Here is a 27471-nt window from a genome sequence, read left to right as displayed (position 1 = left end):
CAATCTTTTCTACTTATATCACTTCCTACAATGCCCAGTAAAAATGCTTCTGGTTTCTTTATAAATGTGTATTTCAACATTTTTTAAATCTCATTATATATCATTTCCCAGAAGCTTTTCACCTTCTTACATCCCCACCAAATGTGATAAAATGCTCCTTCTTTTTCTTTACATTTCCAACATTTATTACTAACTTTAATTTATTTTAAACTAGACAGCCTCATTTTAAAAAAATAAAAATAAAAAGCAAATAAAGGGACGTTTGCAGAATTAACAAGTGGCTTGTAGCACCTTAAAGACTAACAACACAATCCTAAACTTGTCTGCTGTTCAGAAGTAAGGCTCAACAAGGTCAATGGAACTTACTTCCAGTTAAGGGGTGTAGGATTGCAGCCAAAGGGTGATATGTACAGTAACTATGTTTTACTTGGAGTAAACTCTCAGAAATCAATGGACGTAACTTAGACATGTTCATTATTTTCAGTGGGTTCATTCTGAACGAAGCATGGTTGAATACCACCCTACCAAATTTATTACAGCAGGAGCTCTTTGGGATGCAAAGCCACTTGTCAGCCCACAAAGGCTTCTGCCATAATCAGTTTTTAAGATGCCACAAGACCCTTTGTTTTTTTGCTGCAAGAGACTTATGTGACTACACCTCTGGAAATTTTTACAGAATTAGTGTCAATCATCTGTGGCTGTCATCTCTCCAGTCATTTGGTGTCTGCTGAAGAGCCTTTTAGTAGATGTGTTGTGAAGTCATATGGGGTTATATAGGCTGTCCTCAGGGTATGGCTTTCCTGGAACAAAAAACTTAAGAAACAAGTCAAGAGATTTCCACACAGCTACCAGTGAACCCTTGTCAAAGGAGTGTTAGAATGCATGCAAAATCTTTTCTTATGAATACATATGTGGAGGCATGAATCCTGAGCATGTTAGAAAAGTATTTCTGGGGAATAATAAAATCACCTGGGAAATGAATCCTGGGATGCTGAACTCTTTATCTCTCTGCTTTACAGGTTTCTCAATCTCCAGCTGGAGTTGAGTCCAAATCTTCAAGAGACACAGAAATCAAAACTTTGTTTTGTTACTATTTGAATTACAAGGTCCAACCATGCACATTCTGCATTGTGGAAATAAGGAACAAGGGAAAGCATAGATCCCTGCTGCAGAACAGCAGGCACAGTGCTGAGAAGAGCTGGCTTAGCAGGAACTTTTTGTTCTCCGATAATCGGATATTGGCAGCAGCAATAATATATGTGAAATACTGAAAAAGAAAACAGATTAACCCTGCAATATTCTGCTGGGATGCTCTCCCAGGGCTATGGAAAGCATTGGAGTACTCCAATCTTGGAAAGGGATACCATACTCACTTTCTGATTCCCTCTTTCCACCACCAATTATTAATTTAGTATTAGAAACCTCACAGCATTTAAAAGATGTACATGTTTTGCTGAATTACATCCTCAATAGTTGGAATTTACCACTGGGCCTTTTTTGTGTCATGTGTCTGCTGGGTCAGCCAAATGCAAGGTGCTTCAGTATTGGAAGAAGGCATTGTCATTGCTGTGGATTAACAATTTGCACTCCCTGCCCTTATTTGAACTGGCCATTTATTGACAAGTGCACAATGAGGAGAAATATGAGAACATTTGGTTAGCTTGAGACATGCACCATACTGAGCGATACATTATATTTGTATGGTTGAAACACTATAACTCATGTCAACCTCATTCCTATTTTGACTTCCCATTTTTATTTGTATGTTACTATAATTGCATTGTTGAAAAAATCAAATAAAAAAGTCTTTAAAGAACTAGGCCAGTTCAATACTGGTGTACACTGACGGTCGGTGGCTGTCCAGGGTTTTAGCCTTTCTCATCTTGGCCCTACCTGGAGATGCCAGGGATGGAACCTAAGGCCTTCTGCATGCCAAATAGATGTCCCAAATAACAGGGGAAGAGCCCACTGCTCCTTGGTACAGCACATCCTTCGCATGGAGGAGGTCCCAGGTTCAGTCCTGGGCAATAAATCCTCTGCTTGAAATGCTGGAAAGTTGCTGCTGCCAGCCAATGTAGCCAACACTGAACTAGATGGACCAATGATCTGGCTCCATATAGGGCAGCACCTTATAATCTTACGGTCCACTCTGCAGGTCACTGGGACTTGTGGGCCTGTCTCCCTACGTGTCCTCAATCTGCAATTCCCAGTGCAATCCCAGGCAAGCAGGAAACGACCAAAGAGGCAGAAGTCACAGCAACGGGCGAAAAAGAAATCTCGACCGACCCCAGCCAGCAACGTTGGGCAGGTAAACAGTTGATAGGTTGGGCAGCACCGGAAAACGAATCCCTGGATCCTTGTGGCTTCGCTGCCTTGGGCTGCAACCGAGAAATGAATGGTTGGAGATCCTGAAGCTGTAAGGAATGCACTTCTGAGCACGTGCAGAGAGCTTTCTTTGGGTTACACTGGACAACCGCCAGCCACTTCCTCCCCTCTGGATTTAGGAGGCCCATTGAGCTTGTGCTTCCTACCAGACTTTAGCCCTGGTAGCATCTCCTTGCAACAACAACAACAACAACAATAATAATAAATAATAATAATAAATTTTATTTATACCCTGTCCCCCCCGGGTAGCTAACACTAATAAAATTACAGTAAAAACATAATAGGGAAAAACCAATTTAAAATACAGGTTAAAATGCAATTTAAAATGTTGCCTCATTTTAAAAGTAGCCCATAGATCAAAACCGTAAGGGGAGGGAAGACATAAGGGTCAGACTGACTCCAAACCAAAGGCCAGGCAGAACAGCACTGCCTTGCAGGCCCTGCAGAAAGATGTCAAGTCCCACAGGGCCCTAGTCTCTTGTGACAGAGCGTTCCACCAAGTCGGGGCCAGTACTGAAAAGGCCCTGACTCTAGTTGAGACCAATCTAACCACCTTGCAACCTGGGACCTCCAAAATATTGCCATTTGTGGACCTTAAGGTCCTCCACGGGGCATACCATAAACAGTGGTCCCTTGGTTCTCAAACGCCTTGGTACTCAAACAACTTGGAACCCAAACACTGCTAACCCGGAAGTGTTATGGTTTGCGAACTTTTTTCAGAAGTCAAACGTGCTTTGTTTTGAGTGTTACGCTTCCAATTTGAGTGCCACACTTCCTTTTGGAGTGTTACGCTGAGGCCTGTCTGTTTTTGCTATTTATTTTGCGTTTTTCCTTCTGTGGCTCTTTTGTTTTTTGTTTTTGTGACTGTGTGGAATCCAGTTCAGCTACTGATTGAAAAAAGAGGTCTGGTGTTTGCTTGCTGGACTTCCATTCCATCCCCCAAGGAGCTGGACTAGTTTCAGGGTTGTGAAGCTGCTTCTGGAGAGCAGAAACCCAACCAGTCTGAAGTTGACAGACAGGAACCCACGGAACAATCTTCCATGGGAGCAAAGCCCATAGAATCAAAGCCAGGACTCTCATGGGTTCCTTCCCCTGAGGAACCAAATGCCTCTCACAATACCTCATCAGTCCAGCAGTTCAGGGAGCACACTAGGTGGGAAAGTAGGAGGCCATCTTTGCACTAGAAGATTGTCCCTTCACAACTTCTCTATGGTGCCCAGTTGGGCCCTGTGGCATTTGCCCGTTTGTTTAGAAAATGTTTGAACAGGGGGGAGAGATAGGGTTAAAAATATAGACCAATAGGAAAGCCGGAGGCGGAGCCTACCTGTGTATAAAAGGGCTTAGCCTGAGGTTTGAGTTAGTTGTTGAGAGTTGTTGGTGGGTAGTTGGTTGGTTTTAGTGGGTTGGTTGGTTGGGAAAGGCAGTTGGAGAAGCAGTTGGCAGGCAGTTGGAAATAGAGAGACAGTTAGGGCAGTGGGTTCTTGAGTGAGGGGAGGTAGAAGAGATAGAGAGAGGAAAATAAGACTAAAAAGGAAAGAGCAACAACATTGGGAATGCCGTAAAAGTTTGCTTGTGTCTGAAATATAATACACTCTTCTTTATTTACTTGAGAACCTGACTGAGACTGAAGTGATTTTACCAGGGAGGACCTGGTTGGTGGCAGCGGATTAGTGGTGTAGGGTTCAATAGTGTGTGAGACGACCGGGGGCTCCGTATGAATGCCACAGGCCCCTTCTCCAATTTTGCATCCCTAGAACTTGCACCTTTCTAAGATCAGCCCTTCAAGTCCCAAAATGTGTCCCTAGTGCCACCCTGAGACTAGAGACAGGTTTCATAAAAGTGGAGGCTACAGTGTAGGTGACCATACTCAACTGCTGGCTCAGATTATCCTTATTTTCCCTTGGCCTTGCCCCACTAACTATGAATGGTGATTTTCAATCCACGTGGAAACAGGCTGTGGCAACTAAAATCTCAACCCTGGGCTTCTCTCTAGGTTTTTTACTCAGCATGGGATACGATCAGGCCAAAGCTCTCATAAAACAACGTGTTGCAGACCCTGAGCGCCCAGTTGCTTGAGAGCCCACTGCCGCCATTGGGATTTTTTTGTGGTGGCAGGGAGTTAATTCATGCTAATCTTTAGCAGTGCTGCTGCAGACAGGTGGCTCTTGCGACCTGTGGAGAAGTCAGCAGATCAGATTGGACATTCATTTGCAGTAGTGGCCTTTCAAGTATTTGCTGTCAAGTGCCAAACCCCAGTGATTCTGTAATGACGTGTGTGTGTGTGTGTGTGTGTGTGTGTGTGTGACATTGGTGAGAGTCAGTAGCAATCACATGGCTTCAACACAGCTAGTGTGCCAGATGTGCATTTAAAAAGCCATCCCTCAATCATGTTAGCTCCCCTCTTTCATTAGTGAAAAAGGTTAAATCAGCAGGCAGGGATGTTGGAGAATTCCAACAGAAATGGGACTAAAAATTGCCAATTATTTGCCTCCCATGGCTGGAAAAGAAATCAATCCAGCAAATGCAATTGGCATTGGCTGTTGCTTTCAGTATTTAAACAATACATAATGAACCCCACCCTCAATTTGAATTGTGTTTCCTTTTAAATGAAGCAAATGATGTAGAATAAGATAATAATCACATAATTAATTCTGTAAAATTCCTCCATAGGAGACCATGAGACGACTCACGTTTTTGTCAGAGGCCAAACTGCAGAAGAACAGAAACAAAATCAAGGCATGCGACAAACATGAGTCAGAAAGGAAATCAATGCCTTTGTACATCCCTCAATAGGTAAGCAGCAGGTCTGTCTGGAGAATATGTCAGTGAGAAGCAAGCAGGGCAAATAGGAGGAAGGACGTGTAGGTGGGGAACAGGTTATTCTCTTGCTTGCTTGCTTATAAGTAGGCAGGCAGGCAGGCGTGAAGAGGAAGAAAATAGAAGCATATGGGAAACAAATGGCTTGAAAAATGCTGGCATCAGGCAGTCTGTGTAGCTGCTGATCTGAAAGTCAAATGTTTAAGAGAGAATATGTAGCAGAATGTAAGGTTATGTAGGTATGAAGGGCCAGTAAGAATGTTTACTCTGAGGGCTCATTTGCACATTTCAGGAAGTGCAGGAAAGCTAACCCCACCTTGTTTCACTAAAATAGGAAATAAGTTGATTAGTTCTAGTAAAGCACTAAGGAGAGACTCCCGCTACAAGGGAAGGAATGCCCCTGGAAAGACCAGAATTATGCTCATGGAATGATTTGAGGGATGGGGCAGGGGGAATACTTGACAGGAGCAAATAAATGCTTCATGTGTGCCACAGCTGTCAGACCACCTCCCAGCAATGCTAATAAGACCTCGGTTCCTGAAATCTCAAAGCGGCATTAGATGAGTGAATCAAGTTGTGATTAAGTATTCATGGGTGGAATGCAATGCCACACTAAAGCAATTTTCTGCAGGTAGAACCATCTCCCCACTCCCTGCATGCTATTCCAGGGGTTCTCCTGACCTTCCTGAACAGATATGGGGCACATGTGGGTGCATTTACATGCACACGTATGCACACACACACACATGTGTAGATATATGTGGAACAATTTTCAGAAGCTAATAGATCCAAATGCACTTCTTCTTTGACACTGGCCTCTGCTTCCTTGGAAAAAAAAATACTTCTAGCAAGAGCTAGGTTGCACCTCACAGTGGTTAACACATTTGAATAGGGTGGAAAGGATGAAATGGCTGCTGAGCAACACCAATGACTTTGTTACTTATAAACTAGCCCTCTCTGCACTGGCAGCTAAGAAGATCAGGAGGAAGGAACTAGACAAAATAGCGGTCAACTGCAAAGGGGATTTGGATATTTAATTTGGCACATCTTACCTGAGAATCTGAAGCTCAACATCAAAAAAACGAAGATCATGGCCACTGGGCCCATCACCTCCTGGCAAATAGAAGGGAAAGAAATGGAGGCAGTGAGAGATTTTACTTTCTTGGGCTCCATGATCACTGCAGATGGTGACAGCAGCCATGAAATTAAAAGATGCCTGCTCCTTGGTAGAAAGGCGATGGCAAACCTAGACACCATCTTAAAAAGCAGAGACATCACCTTGCCAACAAAGGTCCGTATAGTTAAAGCCATGGTTTTCCCAGTAGTGATGTATGGAAATGAGAGCTGGACCATAAAGAAGGCTGATCACCGAAGAATTGATGCTTTTGAATTATGGTGCTGGAGGAGACTCTTGAGAGTCCCATGGACTGCCAGAAGATCAAATGTATCCATTCTTAAAGAAATTAGCCCTGAGTGCTCACTGGAAGGACAGATCCTGAAGCTGAGGCTCCAATACTTTGGCCACCTCATGAGAAGAGAAGACTCCCTGGAAAAGACCCTGATGTTGGGAAAGATTGAGGGCACAAGAAGAAGGGGACGACGGAGGACGAGATGGTTGGACAGTGTTCTCGAAGCTACAAACATGAGTTTGACCAAACTGCGGGAGACAGTGGAAGACGGGAGTGCCTGGCGTGCTCTGGTCCATGGGGTCACGAAGAGTCAGACACGACTAAACAACTAAACAACCACCTGAGAATCTTCTGCTGTTCTATTCTATTTAATGCAACAAATAATTCTAGTAGCCGTGACCGTGGTTTTATTGTATGTCTGTGCCCGATGATTTTTATGGCTATTGTTGTTTTTCCCTTTTTTCCCTATTTCTTTTTGTTCTCCTTCTGAATGATGCCATGGCCTATGGCTAGTGCAATAAAAAGTTTAATTGGAAACCTCATAGTGGTTGGCAAGAATATGTTTGCTATAAGTCTCACGAACCTGGTCAGGATAACTTTAAACTAAATCCTGGGGAGAAGGTAGACAATGTTAGAGACAACAGGGGAACATCTGGTACTGGGGATAATAGCTTTGTCGATGCAGAGGAAACTGAAGTGGTGCTACAGAAACCTGCTAAAGGACAGGAGACTACAAGAAGGAAGCTGCTGGAGAGAATGGCTCATAGTTTCAGTTGTACTAATACATAGTGTATAGGAAACAAGACAAATTTGAGCTCTTAATACTGAGTGGCAAATATGATCTAATAGGCATTACTGAAACCTGGTGGGATGAGGCGCATGACTGGAATGTAGAAATCGAAGGGTATAGCCTATTCAAAAAGAACAGACCAGTCAGGAACTGGGAAGTAGCAGGATTATATGTAGGACTCAAACCAATGGCTTCAGGTTAGAAGAAAGGAGATTCTGACTAAACACCAGGAAAACTTTCTGGCCATAAGGGCTGTTCAACTGTAGAATGAAGTCCATTGGAAGGTGGTGGACTCTCCTTCCTTGGAGGTTTTTAAGCAGAAGTTGGATGGTCATCTGTCATGGATGCTTTAGCTGAGATTCCTGCATTGCAGGGGGTTGGACTAAGATGATCCTTGGGGTCTGTTATGTACGGAGTTGAATAGGATCCAAAATGAAGCAGTCTGATTGGTTCTAGAACAATAGGATTCAGAATGCAGCAGTATGATTGGTCCGCAGGAGCCACCCAATCCAGCTCCAGGTGGAAGTGAATCCACAACCTGATTGGCCTACAGGAGAATCCCGGAATTAGCCAATCACGTGCAGCCCAATGTGTAAATAATGTATATAAAGCAGATATTGTGGGGGAACTTCCATTCCTCCTCACCACTATGAGCTGAATAAAGAGCATGAAATCCACTCTTGACTCCGAGTATATTTCAGGGTCCCTTCTAAATCTACAATTACACAATTCTTAGTTCTTTGTGGGGCAGTTCAAAGCACAAATGAACATCTTGTTCTACAAACCTGAACAAATACATGTCCGGGTTGTCAGTCTGGTTTTGGTATTCTTTATCCAAAGAGAAACATCTGCTAAAGAGCAACCTAATTCTTACTGAGATAGCCAACTTGTGGCTGAGATGTGTGGCTCACAACTGAATGATCCTCAGGGCCCCAAAATGTGAAATTCCTGCCAGAGTTCCAATGATTTTTTTTTTTGTATGTGATGAGGAGCATGTGAGCACCCCTCTGCAGTTTGAAGTGGTCTTGCCCAGATACAAGTTTTCCACCTAAGCGGCTAAGTGAGAACTAGAACAGAGTATTGAACTTCAGAGCCAAAGCAGTTTGGTATTTTAATAGAAAATTAGAAAGGAAAATGATTGTTCTATTATACTACAACCCCCCAAGGCACAATTGAGGAGCAGAGTGTTAAACCTTGAATGAAATTAAGCTGGCAATAAGAAAGGGCAGGGTGTTAATAATAGAAGTTTTATCACAGCTTACAATACAATAGCCGCATGTTAATTTTCAAATGTCATTTTAAGGATCACAATTGCCTTATTTGGGGCTTTCTGTCCCAGCTGATTTTTTATTTTATTTTTAAAGATAGAATAAGATTTTAAGAACGTACAAGTTGATTTGCTGGATCAAAGGAAGGAGCCCATCAAAACCAGTACTCTTTCTTTCAACAATTTTGGGCTGTGTGATAACTGACTGGCACACTCTGTACCGCCTGCCATCTTCCTCTTCCTCAGTCCTAATGCTGCCCCTTCTAGGGCACAGCAGGTACTAGGTTGGGAACAAAACTAGAATTTGTTGGTTCCACCAGCAATTTGCTCTGGGTCCACCTACTGTTGGGCTCACTGCTTTTTGCCCTACCAGTCATGCTGGGTATAACCACCAACGCTTGCCCATTTGGCCTTTTTATGTAAAAAAATATAACCTCCCCTCCAAACACTCACACAACCTGTATTTTCAAACACGACGATTCCACAGTGTAATTTGAGTATTTTGTTGCAATTCTACATACAGCTATAAGCAGAGTGTTCCCGCTGACTTCTGTAGGAACTACATGTTGAAAAACTGTGCTGGTGTTTGTCGCGCCTGAAATCTGAGTAATTTGGCAACACAGCCAGTTTCTAAAGGGTCAATGTCGGCAGGAAAAGGTTGCTCTCCCCCACCCCCTTCTTTGTGAGCAGAGCAGAATTCTGCCCTTCATAAGTAATCTAGGGGGGGGGGGCGGAGAGAACGGACCATCTGGCCATCATTAGTATGATTTGAAAGGAATGAACAAATGTAACAATTAGTGCAGCAAAAGCTCCTAATTAAATAGGGGAGCCTCTCCAGAAAAAGCTGGGCTTTCAATTTTTACATGAATGAGACACTAAGTTAATTAAAATTTAGGGGTTAATAATGCACAGCTCTCTTTGTGTGATTTAGTAACTCTAAAATTTGAAAGCGGGAAAAATGATCCACCCGTAGTGTGGCTGCTTAGAAACCTGTTATATACTAAGGTTGGATCCTAGATCAATAGGCATGTAGGATCCTAGAATGCAACAACTGATTGGCTTGCAGGAGAAGACCAATCAGGCTCCAGGAGGGAAGCAGAATCAGCCAATCAGACGGGAGTCATTGTGTAAATAATGTATATAAAAGCCTGAGGTTTGCGGGGCAATGAAATCATTGTTTTACAAGCTGCAATAAAGAGCATGAAATCACTACAGGACTCCGAGTATATTTCAAAACCTCTTATTAATTTTAGCCTAGGAATGGGTATCAACACTTTGAAAAGCAGTGTCTTGATCGGGGGGGGGGGGGCTAATGCACACTCACAGGTAGATAAGCACAACAACCCAACAGTTCCACAGATTGCAGGCTGGGAACATGACACCTGAACTGGACCTTTGAGGTAAGTTAGGGATGCGCTTTCAGCTAGAGGCCTGCAGTCAGCTGGTAAATTTAGGTTGGTAAATTCCAAAGCATGTGATCTTCCATCGCACCTGTAACTACACAAGTAGTAAACGGGGGGGGGGGGTTTCTCTCCCTCATGCCTCAACGTCTCTTTTCTCTCCCTCTCCCTGACACATGCACAGTTTGAGGGGAGCGTTTACTGGCAGACACACAGTAAAATTTAAGATCTATAAGCTGGGATCTAGACAGCTATCTTGGGTGCTTCTGTGGTATTTCTGTAGTGATCTAAAAAGAAAAGAAAAAAGTGGAGTTAAAATGATATGCAGTGAAAGGCTTGCAAGATTGAGGTGGGATGCTATTCACTTCTCATTTTAAGGCAGGAGAAGCAGATGTCTTCATCTGCTACAGCTGCAACAAAACATGTCTCTCCCATATTGGTCTCTACAAGCCACGGCAGGTGTTGTAGCCTTCCAACAGTTTGACTCCACCCCCAAAGGAGCACTCTTCCATTGTTTTCCAAGACAGACAGGTGCCAGCCAAGTAGTTAATACAAGAGAAAGCTTTGGATAGTTTCATTTTATTCACAAGTAAAGTTGTATCACCAGGAAGATCCTCAAATCAGCCAAACTAAAACATAATACTCATGATATTCTGCATTTTCAGGGTAAATTACAGTATCAAATAAATTGAAAGAGATTAACTTGGAGTTTAAAAATTAGTTTACTGATTAAGTAATCGGTAAACTAATTTTTAAATTAATCTTTGCAAGTCAGACTGAAATGATTTTCTTACAGATTTCTTAGTTAATTTTCTCTTCACATCATTAATGCTTTGCATGTACCCTCAGGATTTTAATTCTATAAAACTAGCCAGTTCCTGGCTTGCTGAATTCAATGTTTTGAGTAACAATTTGTATGTTTTGAGTAACAATTCGAAACATGTTTGTCCAAATGTAATCAGTTCTGCTGAGCTCCAACTAGATCTACAGTGGTGCCCCGCAAGACGAACGCCTCGCAAGACGGAAAACCTGCTAGATGAAAGGGTTTTCCGTTTTGGAGGTGCTTCGCAAAACGAATTTCCCTATGGGGTTGCTTCGCAAGACGAAAAAATCTTGCGAGTCCCCGGGGGGTTTTTTCGCTCCCCCCCCTTTTCCTAAGCCGCTAAGCCGCTTAACAGCTGATAAGCCGCTTAACAGCTGATCGCTAGAAGCCGCTAGACCGCTGTACCGCTAATCCGCTAAGCTGTCAATGGGCTTGCTTCGCAAGACGAAAAAACCGCTAGACGAAGAGAATCGCGGAACGGATTCTTTTCATCTTGTGAGGCATCACTGTATTTTAAATTCTATTGTTCTGTTGTGCACAATCCTTTCTGTTATGTGCTGAAGTTCTCACCCTGGGCCAGCAGGTGGATACTGTAGATAGTTATGCAAATGAAGGATCGAAAAGTGACGTTCAGTGATTGGAGAGTTTTAGAAAATGGCAACAGTTGCATTGTTCTGGAGCTCTATATAAGCAGGCTGACTGAGCTCCTCAGCCTAGTTCTGTTCTGGCATCTGAATAAAGAAGAGCTGTTTAAAGAATCGCTGTGTTGTCTGACATTCGCCCACAACTTAACACTTTCCCTCACCCATTCCCCCCCCCCCACTAAAGTTAATGTAAACGATCATATAATTTGGCCTTAAAAGTAAAGGTAAAGGGACCCCTGACCATTAGGTCCAGTCGTGACCGACTCTGGGGTTGTGACGCTCATCTTGCTTTATTGTCTGAGGGAGCCGGCATACAGCTTCTGGGTCATGTGGCCAGCATGACTAAGCTGCTTCTGGCGAACCAGAGCAGCACACAGAAATGCTGTTTACCTTCCTGCCGGAGTGGTACCTATTCATCTACTTGCACTTTGACGTGCTTTCGAACTGCTAGGTTGGCAGGAGCAGGGACCGAACAACAGGAGCTCACCCCGTCGTGGGGATTCGAACTGCCGACCTTCTGATCGGCAAGTCCTAGGCTCTGTGGTTTAACCCACAGCGCCACCCATGTCCCTAATTTGGCCTTAAAGTAGTTCATTTTTCATCAACCCTAGGCATGCCAGCATCAGCAGAGTGCTCGCAGATTTAGACCAGAGATGGGTGTGTGTGTGTGTGTACCTGTGGCTCTTCGGATGCTAGGCTTCAGTGCCCACCATCCCTGGCAATGGTGGCCAGAGCTGATGGGAGTTGAGTCTAAAAATATCTGAGGGGGAGCAAAGTCTCCCCATCCTTGCCGCAGCCCTTGCCATATCCAGAGAGCAGCTATCATCACATGAATTTGGATTCAAAGGAGGGAGGTATCTGCAATGTCATAATGGATGTTGTGGAACTGGGAAGCAGCTGATGTAATGTCGGGGGGGGGGTGAAGGGGTATTCATACCCCTAAACATTTTGTGAATCTAAGTTTGGTCTCATTGAGGGGGCAGTATTTCAATATGAGTAGGAAAATGAGAGTACGCCTAAACATTTCTTTTAGGGGGAAAAAGCACTGTGTAACGTTATGATTGGTGCTACGATTGGCCATCATGATCAGAGTTTCCTGGATGCCACATTACGATTGGTGAAGATGCTGTGCTTCCTGCACTGCGTGGGACTTTAAGTTTATTGCTCTAAGTTTGGTTCGGTGGGGCCACTGGCTTCTCGGTTTGTGCCAGATCAAGCTGTGCAGTGCAGAAAGAGCAGTGACTTCCATCTAATTCCATTTCGAGACAAATTTCAATAGGGCCTTTAATGTGCACGAGAGAAATAATGAGAAGGTTTCCTATTATATTGCTTACAAAGAGTGATTAGGGTGTAATCAAAGAGGGCAAAAGGTGCCTGAAAGTGAACCGTACTAATGAGAGAGAACTGCAGAACAGAGGGGATGGAAACACGAACTTAAAAAACAATTGCAGAGCACACACAATGGAAACATTAACCTTCTGTTTCCTAGAGAAAGTCTTTATAAGCCTAAAGTCTCCAGTGATGCCATCAGTTAATGTGGATGGCAGTTTCTGCAATATTCATTAGTGCCATCAATGTTATACTGTATGTGATCATGGGTGTGATGGGTGTTATTAAAGAGATGTATGTCACACCTTTCCAAAACCTTTTCTCTTTTTTTGTCATGGAGTATTGCACTGCTCTGTTTATAAGCAGCACCACGGACGGATTTTTCTCTACATTATTGGTTCCTTGCAGAAATTCATTTGAATGTGCTGTAAATCTGTGCTCAACTGTTCCAGCACAAAACACATCCTGGGAGAGCAGACCAGGTAAGGACCAGAATATTGAAAAACAAGCCACTCCTGTTCCCTGTTTTTCTGTGGGTCTACTCTCAGGGAGAAAGTAAGGCAGGGCTTTGCCTATTTTCATCTGAGAAATTAAAATTTTGACTTCAGTAATGGAGACAAGGGGCCACTCAACCAGGGTCAAAGAAGGGGCAAGATCTTAGCTATCTGATGGAATATAATCGTCGCAGAAGATTGCCTTAAAATGCTCTACCCATAGCATAGATGGAATCAATGTTAGTCAATGATCTTGGGTCTGTGGGGGATCTGCAATAACCTCCCAAAATTTCTTATGATCATTGGTAAGGATGGCTGAAAGCAGCGAATCCCAGCAAGCCTGGTTGTATCTTATATGGCTAAGTTGGATAGATTCCCTAAGTTGCCTGGTTCTAATGAAATATGTATCAGGTAATCGGGAGCTGCCTGCCTCTCTAGACTCTCTGTAGATTCTCCTAACCTCTACTTTAATGCCTTTGATTTCATTATCAGTCCACTCGCCAAACCCTGGTTTCTTTTTTCTTGTTTTTAATATATTTTTATTAATTTTAACATACAAATTATAAAACGTACCACACAAATTATTACAAATACAATTTTTTTCCGACTTCCAATGAGCACCTCTGATGATCTTCCGTCTTAACCTCTTTTTATGCATTACTTAATTTTATATTGTCTTTCCCTCTCTTAACTTATCATCTCCCCTTTTCCATTTTTACAATATTTCAAAAAATACACCTCACAGAACTTCTTGCAAACCTACAAACGTTGTCTGATCATCACAAATACTTCTCATATAGTTCGTAAATTTACCCCAGTCTTCAGTTAATTTCTGGTCCCGCAGGTTTCAAATCCTTCCTGTTAATTTGTCTGATTCTGCATAGTCCATCAACTTCACCCTCCATTCTTCAATCGGCAATTCTTCTTGCTTCCATTTCTGGGCTAATAGTATTCTAGCTGCTGTTACTGCATATAAAAAAAGCTTACATTCTTTTCTATTTCTATCACTTCCCACCATTCCCAATAGAAATGCTTCTGGTTTCTTTGTAAATGTATATTTCAACATTTTTTCAACTCGTTATATATCATTTCCCAAAAACATTTCACCTTTTTACATTCGCACCACATATGATAAAATGTTCCTTCTTTTTCTTTACATTTACATTTTTGGCCTAGGCGGGCATTAAAATCCCCTGTCAAGGCAATGGGTAAATTGGGGGAAATAGTGTCCAGATTCTCGAGTACGTGTGCAAGGAGATCCCAGTGATGGTTCTTGGCTATGACAGTACAGGTGGAAGGAATATACACATTGACCGGTAACATGTTCTGGCTCTCCAGCTCTATCTTTGTGGCTAAAAGTTTGCAATTTGCATTAGCCGAGAGAATGCATTCACATTTTATATGGGGAGCCACCAGGGTTAGCAAGCCACCCAAGGACCTGTCTTTCTTGTGGAGTTTGACTGCGGGAACCACATAGGCGTTATAGCCGGCAAAGTCAATGTGCCATGTCGACCAAGTTTCTTGTAAACAAACTACAGTGGTACCTCGGGTTACATACGCTTCAGGTTACAGACTCTGCTAACCCAGAAATAGTACCTCGGGTTAAGAACTTTGCTTCAGGATGAGAACAGAAATCGTGCTCTGGTAGCACAGTAGCAGCAGGAGGCCCCATTAGCTAAAGTGGTGCTTCAGGTTAAGAACGGACCTCCGGAATGAATTAAGTACTTAACCCGAGGTACCACTGTATATCGTGATCTCTTCTTATCATATTCCAGTTAATCAAAATCCTACCATTATCAATTTATAGGAATTGGGGGGGAGCCCCCCCAATCAATTATAGTGACATATACTCTGAGCGAACCATCAGTTTCATGGGGTTTATGTCAGTAATAAAAACAGTCCGTGATCAAGGGTGTCTTCCAGTGCTTTTCTGGTGTGGCCACTCCTAGACCCCAGGCTATAGATCCTTTGTTCACATCCCAGGTCACACCTGATAGTCTGCTTCAAACTTCCCTTCTGGAGCCGGATTGGACGGCTCCAACGGCCAATCAGATTACTACATTCTAAAATCCTACCTACCTATTATTCTAGGATTAAAGCCCCAGACATAACAAATAGTTTGCTATTGTGACTACTAGGAAAGATTGTGCCTGTGGTGTGTCATGTGATTGATTATATAGGGTGACACTTACCTGGGCCCCCACCATATTTTATTCAAGTTGGCACTCTCCTGGCGGCCCTTTCTAGTAAGTGTGATTAGGATTGCAACCTCAGTAGCCTTTGTAATGGTTTTCTGCTGGGCTGTGAGTTTTCTAAGGCTGCAGGTCCTGTTTCACAGGGCAGGGCTTTCTTCCAAGGAGACAAACAATGGAACTTGGTCACATGGTTTCACACCTGCATTTCATTACAGGGTTAATAGTGAAAGTGATGTAAGCGGTCAGCTATAAGAATGGACTAATGACAAGTAAAGGATGGCAACTGTACATTAAATAAGACAGTGTTTTTCAACCTTTTTTGGGCAAAGGCACACTTGTTTCATGAAAAAAATCACGAGGCACACCACCATTAGAAAATGTTAAAAAAATTAACACTGTGCCTATATTGACTATATATAAAGTAATTCTTGGATAGGAATCAAATAAACACAAAGAAAGTATTTTATAATTACTTTATTATGAAATAGTAAGTAAACAGAAATATGAAAAATTATAAAATACTTTATTTTTAAATCTTTTGAATTTTTCAATTTTTCCCACGGCACACCAGGCAACATCTCATGGCACACTAGTGTGCCGCGGAACAGTGGTTGAAAAACACTGAAATAAGAAATGAAGTGGCTACGGGAGAAAATGATTGACATATGTTTGCAACAGGAGCAGGAAACCTGATTTTAAGAAATTGTAATAAAGCAGTTGGGACGCGGGTGGCGCTGTGGGTTAAAGCACAGGGCCTAGGACTTGCCGATCAGAAGGTCGGTGGTTCGAATCCCCACAACGGGGTGAGCTCCTGTTGTTCAGTCCCAGCTCCTGCCAACCTAGCAGTTCGAAAGCACGTCAAAGTGCAAGTAGATAAATAGGTACCGCTCTGGCAGGAAGGTAAACGGCGTTTCCATGCGCTGCTCTGGTTTGCCAGAAGCAGCTTAGTCATGCTGGCCACATGACCTGGAAGCTGTACGCCGGCTCGCTCGGCCAATAATGCGAGATGAGCGCCGCAACCCCAGAGTCGGCCACGACTGGACCTAATGGTCAGGGGTCCCTTTACCTTTACCTTAATAAAGCAATTTGGTTTGTTATAATTTGGAAAATCAATAAAAATAATTTGAGAGAGAGAGAGAGAGAGAGAGAGAGAGAGAGAGAAATTGAAAGTGGTGTTTGGTAGGTGAGCGAGCTTGTAGGCGGAGTCAAAGGATCTTTATAAGTAGGGCAGTTTCCTTACTAAGATTGCTTAAGAGATAGGTGTGCAGTGGAGAATTGCTTGCATTGAATGTGTGAGAGATAAAGCAGGTTATTTTAGGGGCTTTACTTTTTACTAACAATTTAAAAAGCTACAGGGAAGTGAGAATATCATAAGGAGAAAGTGTGGCGTTGTCCTTAGGGTGGGAAGATAGGAGTCCACCTTCATCTGTTTTACTGGATTTATGAGCTCCAGTATATTACTGGGACTCTTCCGGATTATTTTCTTGCCTCTGGGTGGCATTTTAGGTTCAGGAGGCTAAGTTAAAATCTCAATCGTTAGAGTGTTGAATTCAGCAACCTCCCTTGCTTTCACTTGATAAACAGGGTGCTGACAGAACAGATAAGCTCCAAGTTTGTTAATTATTGCTTATCTCACAGCTCAACATTCTTCTGCTCTCCAGCTTCCAGTTGAAAGAACAATTGGTAGTTAATAAAATACTTGGTTTAAAACAAGTTAAAATCAATTAAAACTCGATTAAAATCTGTGGAGCTCTGAAGCTGACTGCCTGGCCTGACGCCATCTTAACCGGAACTGATCAGGCGGTTTAGCAGAGCAAGAAACAAACTTAAGAAAGCCAATGAATGCGTATGAAACTTTGCAAGGAGTTCTAACTTGTATCTTCTCTGCTTTTAGTGACTTTGGAATACTCAAGATAATTCTAGTTAAACAAATTCACAGTGGAGTTATGTCATGCTACTCAGAGCAGAATTTTATTTTATTTTATTTTATTTATTTATTTTTACCGCCCTATGCCTGGAGGTCTCAGGGCGGTTTACAGACCAACAGCTCAATAACACCCCCTAGTAAATTAGTCACAGAGGACAAATGTTACCTGAAGCCAAGCAACTGAGAGAAACGCCATTTGTCTTTCTATGAGTGATAACAATAAATCAGTGATACTGAAGCCAAGCCACAAAGTCAACAGGACTATGTCAAGGTGACTTTACCAATATCATGGATAAAAACTTAAAAGCGGGCATATGCTTTACACAGATGGACCTAGATTCCATCAATGGCATCTCCATTTTTAAAAAAGTGTAAGTAGTAAGGCTGAGAAGAGTCTCTCGCAGTAACAGACAACAGCAGCTCAGATGGCTCAAAAGTCTATAAATGTTAGTATAACAAGATAGACAACATATTTTAGTATATGGGCATACCTGCTTGTGGTGAAAAATAGGTGGGGGTTCTTTTTATTGTGAACATTGTCTCATTTTTTCCATGCTAGTTCAAGGGCTGTGGTGGGCTTGTTGCCAGTTTCATAGCTATTTGGCCATGTGTTTTCGCTCTTTTAGAAAAACCTTCAAGTTTCAAGACTTTATTTTATTGTCAGCACTTTGCTTCCATCTCATTAAAAGCCATTAACTGTCTTCCCAGCTCAACGACAAAACAGCTGAGGGGGTAGGAATTGCCACACCTGAAAGCAGTCAAAGAGCGTTCACAGTTATTGCCTTGTCCTCTATTTTTTTGCTCAGCAAATTAGATGTGAACTCCCTATTGGCCAGATTAGTTTATAATAATAAATCTTTTAGGGCTCTGAACCAGGTCTGCAACTTCTAGACTTTAGCTTTTTCCTTTAAAGGCTGTCTTCCTGCTCACTGAAAACCCCTACTTGCTAGCTTGTTAAAACTTAGCCAGGTGCCTGTCCTAGCTCTTATTTATGTGACAACACCCTAAATGGTTCACATACTAAAGAAGGAAACTGCTTTGGACTGTTGGATACCCACAAAAATAAATATGATCTAGGCAGGAACCAAAGTGATATGATAGCCATGTTCAAATATATAAAAGGATGTCACATAGAGGAGGGAGAAAGGTTGCTTTCTGCTGCTCCAGAGAAGCGGACACGGAGCAATGGATCCAAACTACAAGAAAGAAGATTCCACCTAAACATTAGGAAGAACTTCCTGACAGTGAGATCTGTTCGACAGTGGAATTTGCTGCCAAGGAGTGTGGTGGAGTCTCCTTCTTTGGAGGTCTTTAAGCAGAGGCTTGACAACCATATGTCAGGAGTGCTCTGATGGTGTTTCCTGCTTGGCAGGGGGTTGGACTCGATGGCCCTTGTGGTCTCTTCCAACTCTATGATTCTATGATTCAAAGTATTTTTTCACGAAAAGTCGATTGGGGCAAATGATGAACTGTAACTTGCTGGGGGAGTATGTTTCTCTATCTCTTCCTGGGAAATAGTATGGACGAAAAGCTAAATATAAGCAGCTTTAGGCTGTGTTTGCAAAAACAAAATATATTTCTTCCTTGCTTAGTTTGCCCTCTTTGTCTAAAATTTAAGGTAGTTTATTCACACAGGGAGTACAGTTGTGAATATTTGGGAACTGGATGATGTTCTTCATGAAAATGTGTAGAACATTTGGGACAACTTCTAGATAGAACTAAAGGTGACTTTTGTTTAGTTACTTTCCATTCTTCTTATTGGTCTGCAGTTCACTCCACAAGAGGGGGTCCTAGTGTGTTTCTGGTGAATAGTCAGCTTACAAAAGAGCAACATGAATTACTCATTAAGAAAACTGGAGGGGAAATTGTAAGGAATTAGGGATGAAAGAACTTTTAAATATTAAATTGTAAATAGGATGAAATAGCAAACCAGATATTTCCCATGCAATGAAGTTGCCCCAGAAAACAGTGGAAGGAAAGATACTGGCTATGCTATGTGTATCGCATCAAATATTTTTACTAGATCTAAAGGGAGAATGTGAAATGCTGTAAATATAATTTGGTATCCTGCCCTTAAATAAGTTGCATGAATTTGTTTGGAATTTCTCCAAGGATTTTGCTTTCAGAATAGGGAGGAAATTTGGGTTTGCTTTCCACCTGCAAAAAAAGCTTTGTAGGAAGGCATATTGATTTGCAAATGGTCTTTGACGGCTTTTTAAAAAACTAACTTTACTAGTTCTTGCATTTTCATGTAGTCCTTAGATGGGTTTTGTTTTTTGAAATATTTGTTTCCCACCTTTTAAATTGAAATAGAACCACTGAACTAGGCAGATAGCAATTCTGGTTTGGGAGGGTTATATACTGGGAATAAAGAATAACAATACTGGGAATAAAGCAGAAAAAGAAAACCCAAGAATCCAAAATGATCAAGGGTTTGGAGCACATTTCCTACAAAAAAAGCCTAAGATATTTGGTCCTCTTTCATAAGACAGTATGATAGGCATCTATCAAATTGTGAATGGAGCTCTCCTCTTCCTCCCTTGAGAACTTCAGGTCACCCAACGAAATTCAGTAGCAGATCCCAGGTGAAAGAATTTATTAAGGCAATAAGGAATTTGCTGGCACAAGATATAGCCTCTCACTGGGATGCTTTTAAAAGAAGATTGGACTGATTCATTTAGGATCAAGGTAGACGCAACAGCAAAATGGAATCAGCCACGTTCAGGGGCAAAATACCTCTGAACCCCTATTGTTGGGGAGCAAAGAAGTGGAAAACCGTCGCAAGATGAAATTAACTTCCGAGTTCAATGCGGGCATACTTTTTTAATCTAGCAGCGAGATAGACAAGTCCTTCATCTAAGTCAAGGGCAAAATGAGAGACGTATGAAAGGACTCTTTTATATATTTTAAGGAATTCTTCCATTGTGAAATTGCAATGAAGTTGAGAATATGCTTTAAAAATAAAAAGGAAATTACAGAGCTCATTAGGGAGACCTTTTTTTGTCTATTTAATGCAGAATGAAAACATATCTATGTAGAGTTGATTCATTTCCCTGATCCTCAAAAGGAGCTATGGTGATGTAGCACAGAGGACTTCCCCTTCCCCTCCTTTTGAGGCTGAGCCTCTCCCAAATCTTTGCCTACAGTGATGATGATTCTTCCATGGATTACTCCAAGATGGGCTGTGGAACCAGAGCTTTAAAACTCACTGGGGACAAGATTCCAAAGTTCAAAGTTTTCCTAGGTAGAGAGCAAGTCATCAATGGCTTGAGGGTTCTCATCAGCACCTGAAGATGGTATATTTGTGTCTACCCTCTCAATGTGCAAATGAGGAGAGCAATTGACTGCAGGATCTGGAGAAATGGAAACTTGCTCCACCTGTATTTCCTCACTTTGGGCTTCCAGCAATCTTCTCTTCTGGCTGTTGTGTAGAATAAAGTAGTGCAAATGACTACAGTAATGGCTCCTCTTGGTCAATGTCAGGCTGCAACGTGTTGATAAGAGGTGTCACATGTCCCTTTTGGACCAGTCCCGACAGGTGGAGCATGAAATTAACTCCTTTGTGGTCTGTTAGCATCATCCCATTTTGACATGGACGAATAAAGTATTTTCCTATTGGTTCAGTGGGGATTACGTGCTCATAGAGGGACACATCCTGTCTTTAGCAATTAAGAAGGTTATCAGTTATGTGTATTTGCTTATGTGAAGGCTTTGCAGTAATGATATCTGTTGAACTGTTTGTTCAGTGAATTACTTTGTGCGTATTACAGTAATTGGTTTAATTAAGGTAAATTGATGCAGAATTAGATATGCTATCAGTGTGAAAGGAAAGTAGCTGTCAAGTCACTTCTGTCAAAAATAACACCTTGTTTATATCCTGCCATTTTATGCAAGTATACAATACGCCTTGCATGAAATAAAGATAATACAAAAATGAAGCACTGCCAAAAATGCATACGAAAGCATATTACATAAGTAACTAGGACGTTTTTCAAGGATTTTGAATTCTTATTTGCTCATTTTGAGTAGTTTTATACAGTTTAATTTATATTTGAGGCACTTTACAAAAGAGAATAAGGCCCCTAAAAGGCCACCAAAATAGTCAGCTAGATTAAAATTGTATCTCAGAAATTGGGGGAATAAAAAAGGGTCTTCACCTAGCTCCAGAAAGAGGTTCAAGATGTCCCACTGAATCCGAGAGGAGAGGCATGCCAGGGACTGTACTACCCTAAGCGCCTCCTTTCTTTGCAAAGTGCCCAGTTGTTTGTTTGTTTGTTTGTTTGTTTGTTTTGTTTTGTTTTCCCATTTGGGCTGCAATCCCCTGCACACACGCTTACATTCGAGCAAGCCCCACTTGAATCCAAGGTGACTTACTTCTGAGGAGAGACACACACAGGGGCTGTGCTACTCAAAGTAGCTTCTCAATGTCCACAGCGTCCCCAAGAGGGATGCAGCCTCGTGGCCAGAGGGGAAGGCAAGGGCTGCCTCTGTAACATCACAAGGAGAAGCTGAGAGGAAGGGGGAGCCTTAAGTGGCTGTGTCACATTTGAGAAAAAGAAATAACTTCGCTAGCCCAGTTGCCCACCACTCACCACCCACCCCGGGCAACATGCACCCACTATCGCAGTCCTCAAATATTGTTAGGTATCTTACCAGAGAAGGAGGAAAAGAGGGGAAATGGAGCATCTATGTGTCAGGATTTCCATTCTCTCCCGTGCTGCAGTGTGTGTGTGACTACTAGATCACATGCACTCTGTGTTGACATTCCATTCTTTGGAAACATGGGAACCGAAGGAACTGTGCGCCACTTCCGTCTTCGTTCTTTTTTCCCCCAATTTTTTTTATTCATTTTACAGTGGTACCTCGGGTTAAATACGCTTCAGGTTACAGACACTTCAGGTTAGACTCCGATAACCCAGAAATAGTACCTCGGGTTAAGAACTTTGCTTCAGGATGAGAACAGAAATCGTGTGGCGGTGGCACAGCAGCAGCGGGAGACCACATTAGCTAAAGTGGTACTTCAGGTTAAGAACAGACCTCCAGAACGAATTAAGTACGTAACCAGAGGTACCACTGTATAAGACAAATAAAAAACACAAACAGCAAAAACAAACAATATGAACAAATTCTTGTCATATCATTATTTTTCTAAACATTGTTAAGTGGGCTTCCCCAAGTCCCACCTATCTGATTTTCATTTTACTTCATCTTTAGCAGTTTACATATATCATAATTTCTAACCATTTTTTTAATCACACTTAAAATAACCACATTTTATCACTTGCAAATAATACTATTTTAAAATACCCTATCTTCTACTTCTAACCCTGCAGCCTATATCCACTTCCAAAGCTATTCCAAGTTTTAAATATTAACATATTTTTTCAAATATTCCTTAAACTTCTTCCAGTCTTCTTCCACCATCTCTTCTCTCTGGTCTCGGAGTCTCCTGGTCAGTTCAGCGAGTTCCATATAGTCCATCATCTTCATCTGCCATTCTTCGATAGTTGGTAAATCTTGTTTCTTCCAATTCTTCGCTAACAATATTCTCGCAGCTGTTGTGGCGTACAGAAAAAAGTAACATCCTTTTTGGGGATTTCACATACACCCCCCCCCCACAATACCAAGTAAAAAGGCTTCTGTTTTTTTAATAAATGTGTTTTTCAACACTTTTTTTCAATTCATTATAAATCCTTTCCCAGAAGTCTTTTACCTTGGGGCCATCTTCATTGTTCTTTGTTCTGTTCTGTTGTTCTCTCTCGGAGGAGAAAAGACACGTCATAATGGCTCTGTTCTTTCGATCCTGTAAATAAATCACTAGACCCAGATGCTACGTATCCTCAGTCTCAGCTTCTGCTAAGCTCTGCTGCTTGCTTGAATGTCTGGAGGAGTGAATGCTGTGCTATGCGTTCTGGACTGGTGCAGGGAGAAAGCCGTCTCCCACCGAGAAGCACCAACAATTTGTGGGTGAGTGGGTGAGGCCTTACAAAAAGCACACCTAGACACATTACAGCAGCTGTGGTGGGCCAATGGCATCCGAGGCTCTTCCCCTTCACATGCCTGCATTCGGACCTCTCTCCTGGGGCCTGATGGGAAGAGAAAGGCATCATGTTGGTGGTGGAGGGAATGCCACTGCTGCTCCAGCAGTTGCTTCCATGACCCCCCAACCCTACAAGGCAGGTCCCACAGAGCAGACCTTATGGCCATCCAGGGCCACATTGAGGAATTTGACCCCATAGTGCCAGAGAAATAGGACTCATACACCACCCGGTTCAAGTTCTTCCTTGCAGCCAATAAGGTGACCAAACCCGTACTGAAGCATGCCACGTTGTTCAGTGTGTGGGAACCTGCTACGTTTGAGATTGCCCAGGCTCTTTCTTTTTTTTGCAATTTTTTATTTTTATTTTACCATATTACATTCAGTTACATTAGTATTAGATCATCTGCAAATGCCCTTAATAATGCTGATCTAGTGCAAGAAAAATTAATGCTGAGACAGGAGCAAAGACCATCAACATACGGCTCAGTCTCCTAGTGTAGCTAAGGCCAACCTTCTAAGAGCTTCTTCAAAGACTACAAAAACAGCACAGTGTTGTGTGAATTAGTGGAATATCCTTGCTATTCACAGATGTTTACAGGAGGAGTGCAGTTGCTTGATAGATACAGGCTCCCAAGTGCCTTGCATAACCTTAAGGTTTTATGAAGAGTAGCTGTCACATATTAATCTGCACTCACAAGAAGCACTTGAAGTCACAGGTGCAGAAGGTAAAAAGTCCCTTATTTGGGATATGTAACAGTTTGTCTCTTTTCCCGAATAAAATTGTGCAGCTGAAGAGGAGCAAGTCTCAAATACCCCTATGAGGATCCTCCAAATGCAATTCCTGTTGTACAAATGTCCTGTAGACGTTTGGTGATGATTTGTTTCAAGGTACAACACAAGGTTGGTTTTACAGCCCTTCCCCCCATCGACGCCTAGTGTCCAGTCTCACCTTTAATGTTTTCTGTGACCAACCCACTGTCATCTATTTTTATGTTCCCATGCTCTGTTCCTAGATGCCTGATTGGCAAGCCTAGTGTCCACAGAATGGCACCAAGCCTTCCTATTGCCATATTATTTTTGTATGTTATCGTACAGAGGAAACTGGTATCTTTCCCCTGTCAGCTTCGCCTTTGAGCCGGTGCCAATGACTGGGCTCAACCTCTTCAGCCCCGACTGGGCCAGGCGAGCTGGTCACTTCCAGAGACCTTCCACTGCAGGGAAGCAGGTCTAAGTGCTATGGACTCACAACTTGGAGCTGTGAGCACCAAATTCAATTCCAAAGCCAGCAGAGCACAGCAGAGTATGAACTACACGAACGACGGCTCTGAAGCATAACATCTTTATTTTTTTACAACTACTGCAAAACTAAAATAAACTAGAAACTAAAGACTATCGGAGGCTCCTGGACTGCATGAGTGTTACAGTTGCTTAAGCAGTCATCTTATCTCTACACGGACAACATTCAGACTCTCACAGAGTCAGGCTGGAGCAGAAGAAGCAATGAGCAGATTCCGCCCCCTCCTTTCTGAAAATATTGTCAGGAGATTCTTGCAATGGGAGGGGAGAAATATCCATATCCCCACTCTATGGCGCACAATATGTCAAGTCATCCCAAGGTAGGCTCCGGTGGGACAACAGCAATGTAATCAACAGGAAAAAGTGTTGGGGCATGTGCAGAGCACCCGTTCTCGTGCCAGCAGTGTGCCAAAAGAACAGGGAAACACCGAACAGTTCTAGGAAGAATCAGTTTCTTTACTGACAATATAATATAGTTTCAGTTATGAACAGTTGTAGATACAGTCTTTCCAGCAGCATATAGACTATGCTCTGGCCAAGTGCTTTCTGACTCACTTTCATATGCCTGACCAGTTGCTGGTGCCGAAAAACACACCCAAAATTAACCAGCACAGCACTAGCACTTTCAGTAAAACCAACCAGTTCATTAAAACCAACCAGTTCACAAAAGCCTGCTGGAACAAGGAGGTGGAAGGAAAACAAGTGGAAGGAAAACAAGAAGCACGCCAGTCCAGCTTCTCCAGGGAGCAACTTCCAGAGTGGGAGCAGACACCAAGAAGCTGGGGGAAGTGAGAGAAGGGTTTCCCCCAGAGATCCTAAAACCCAAGCAGGTTTGTATGAAGGAATATGGACCTGCACAAATGGCTTGGACCTAAGCTGTATTTGATTATTAGTGAACAGATACCAGTAGTCACTTTTTTTATTAGTGAAAGGATATTGCCACTTTTTTAAAGCCCGTTATTCATGTTTGGTGGATTTCCTTTACGTTAACAACTTTTGAAATAGAGTATTCTCCATTATATCCACAATTACAGGCCAACCCCTTTCTTCAAATCCTGCCTTAGCCCTTCTGTCTTTGGACGTAGACTTAGGCTCTACCCTGCACTACAGAGAACTAGCAGGCTTCTTACTGAAATAGCTTGGCAACGGAAGAGCCAGACTGAAATACCCCTGAATATATGGGGAAAGGCTTTAATTAAGGGGGGGGGGGCTTAAATGAGCTGTGCAAGGGTAAAAACGGGAGGGGAAAAGCCTTAATTACAATGGGGGGAACACTCAAATGAGCTGTGCAATAGTAAAAATGGAAGGAAGAACACCTCAATTATTTTATGGGGGACTCAAATTAACTGCGCAACAGTGAAAACAGCTCAGGAGCACGTTCGGTTTCAGAGGCAAAGTTCAAAAACTGGAACACCTACTTCCGGGTTTGCAGCGTTCGAGTTGTTCAGGAACTAAGCTGTTCAAAAACCGAGGTACCACTGTATCTGGGATACAGCAATGTCTGAACGTCTCACCAGACACAGGAGGTTAGTTAAAGGCATAATGAATAGAGACACCTTCCAAGAAACGTGGACTCCTTTCTTTAACCATGTTAATGACCAAAATAAAGACCTTCTTATAGTGGAGAGGTTACGTTAAGTAATATGTTTGAATGTTGAATGTATACGTTTATGTCTGGAGACAATGGATAAAACAAACTCCATTAGCCATACTGCTGGATAAGTGTTTAATGGTTATTGTATTTGTTTAAAAACCAATAAAAAAATAATTAAGTAGCATTTTAGTATGATTATAATTTTCAGGCATCTATTTTAGTGATTGTGGAGTTTCTCTTAATTCCATAAGTATATATTTCACGTGGGGAAGGGAATTTGCGTGTATATAATGTAAAAGGATCCAACTATTTCAGAAACAGAAATCAAATGAAGGGAAAAACTTTCTGATTATATAGCAATATATTGTCCTAGTCATAATATGGGCTGATGTCAAATAAATAGTTAAAGAAAGCAAGCAATAGATCAACCATATTAAAAAATCTAGAAAGCTATAGTTACAGAAGACTCCCTCATTGGAAATGGTGCTATATTGTTTACAAATAATACATACTCAATTAACTAATATGTGGGACTTGTATAAATCATTTTTAACCCTTAAACTTTTTTTCTTTTAGCATCAGTAAAAAATGGGATCAGATTTAGGAGAGGAAAGGAGTATCTCATTAGAACGATAATAGGCAAAAAAAAAAAGCTTTCCATGCAACAACAAAGGAAAAACAGCTAGTAACAAAATATAATTTATTTAGATGTGTTTTAATGTCAGAATCAGGGGTTAAATAAAATATAACTTTCATATGCACTAAAAAAGAAGCAGCTTCCTTGCTGGATTATTTCAGAACAGCCACATTACACATAAGCTTCTTTGTTCTTAAAATAATATCGCTGATTAGAGAAGGTATTACTTTCAAAGGCAATTATTCAGGTGTAGAGATAATTATATTCTCGAGGCCTCACCTGTGGATCAAAAGTTCATCAGGCTAAGGCAAACAAAAGCTTGCTCGATTAAGACTTGAGATGATTACCTTATTTATCTGTCAAATCATTATGTAGTCCTAGTAAGAGCTGGATAATCAGTACTTACGTTTCATGCCATCTAGAA

At 42.0% G+C, this 27471-nt stretch overlaps 1 long non-coding RNA gene across 1 annotated transcript in view; it reads left to right on the top strand.

Moving 5' to 3' along the window:
- Nucleotides 1-281: 281 nt before the first annotated feature.
- The window catches only part of LOC310840712, a 31610-nt gene continuing 4420 nt past the window's right edge, over nt 282-27471 (top strand). The window contains exons 1-2 of the long non-coding RNA XR_014562029.1: nt 282-2308; nt 5056-5178. This is a non-coding gene — a long non-coding RNA (uncharacterized lncRNA). The remainder of the gene's footprint in view (nt 2309-5055; nt 5179-27471) is intronic.

Source organism: Podarcis gaigeae (genome assembly GCF_964106915.1).
Source record: "Podarcis gaigeae genome assembly, chromosome: 3".
Taxonomy (NCBI): domain Eukaryota; kingdom Metazoa; phylum Chordata; class Lepidosauria; order Squamata; family Lacertidae; genus Podarcis; species Podarcis gaigeae.
This window is presented reverse-complemented; position numbering and strand designations above follow the sequence as displayed.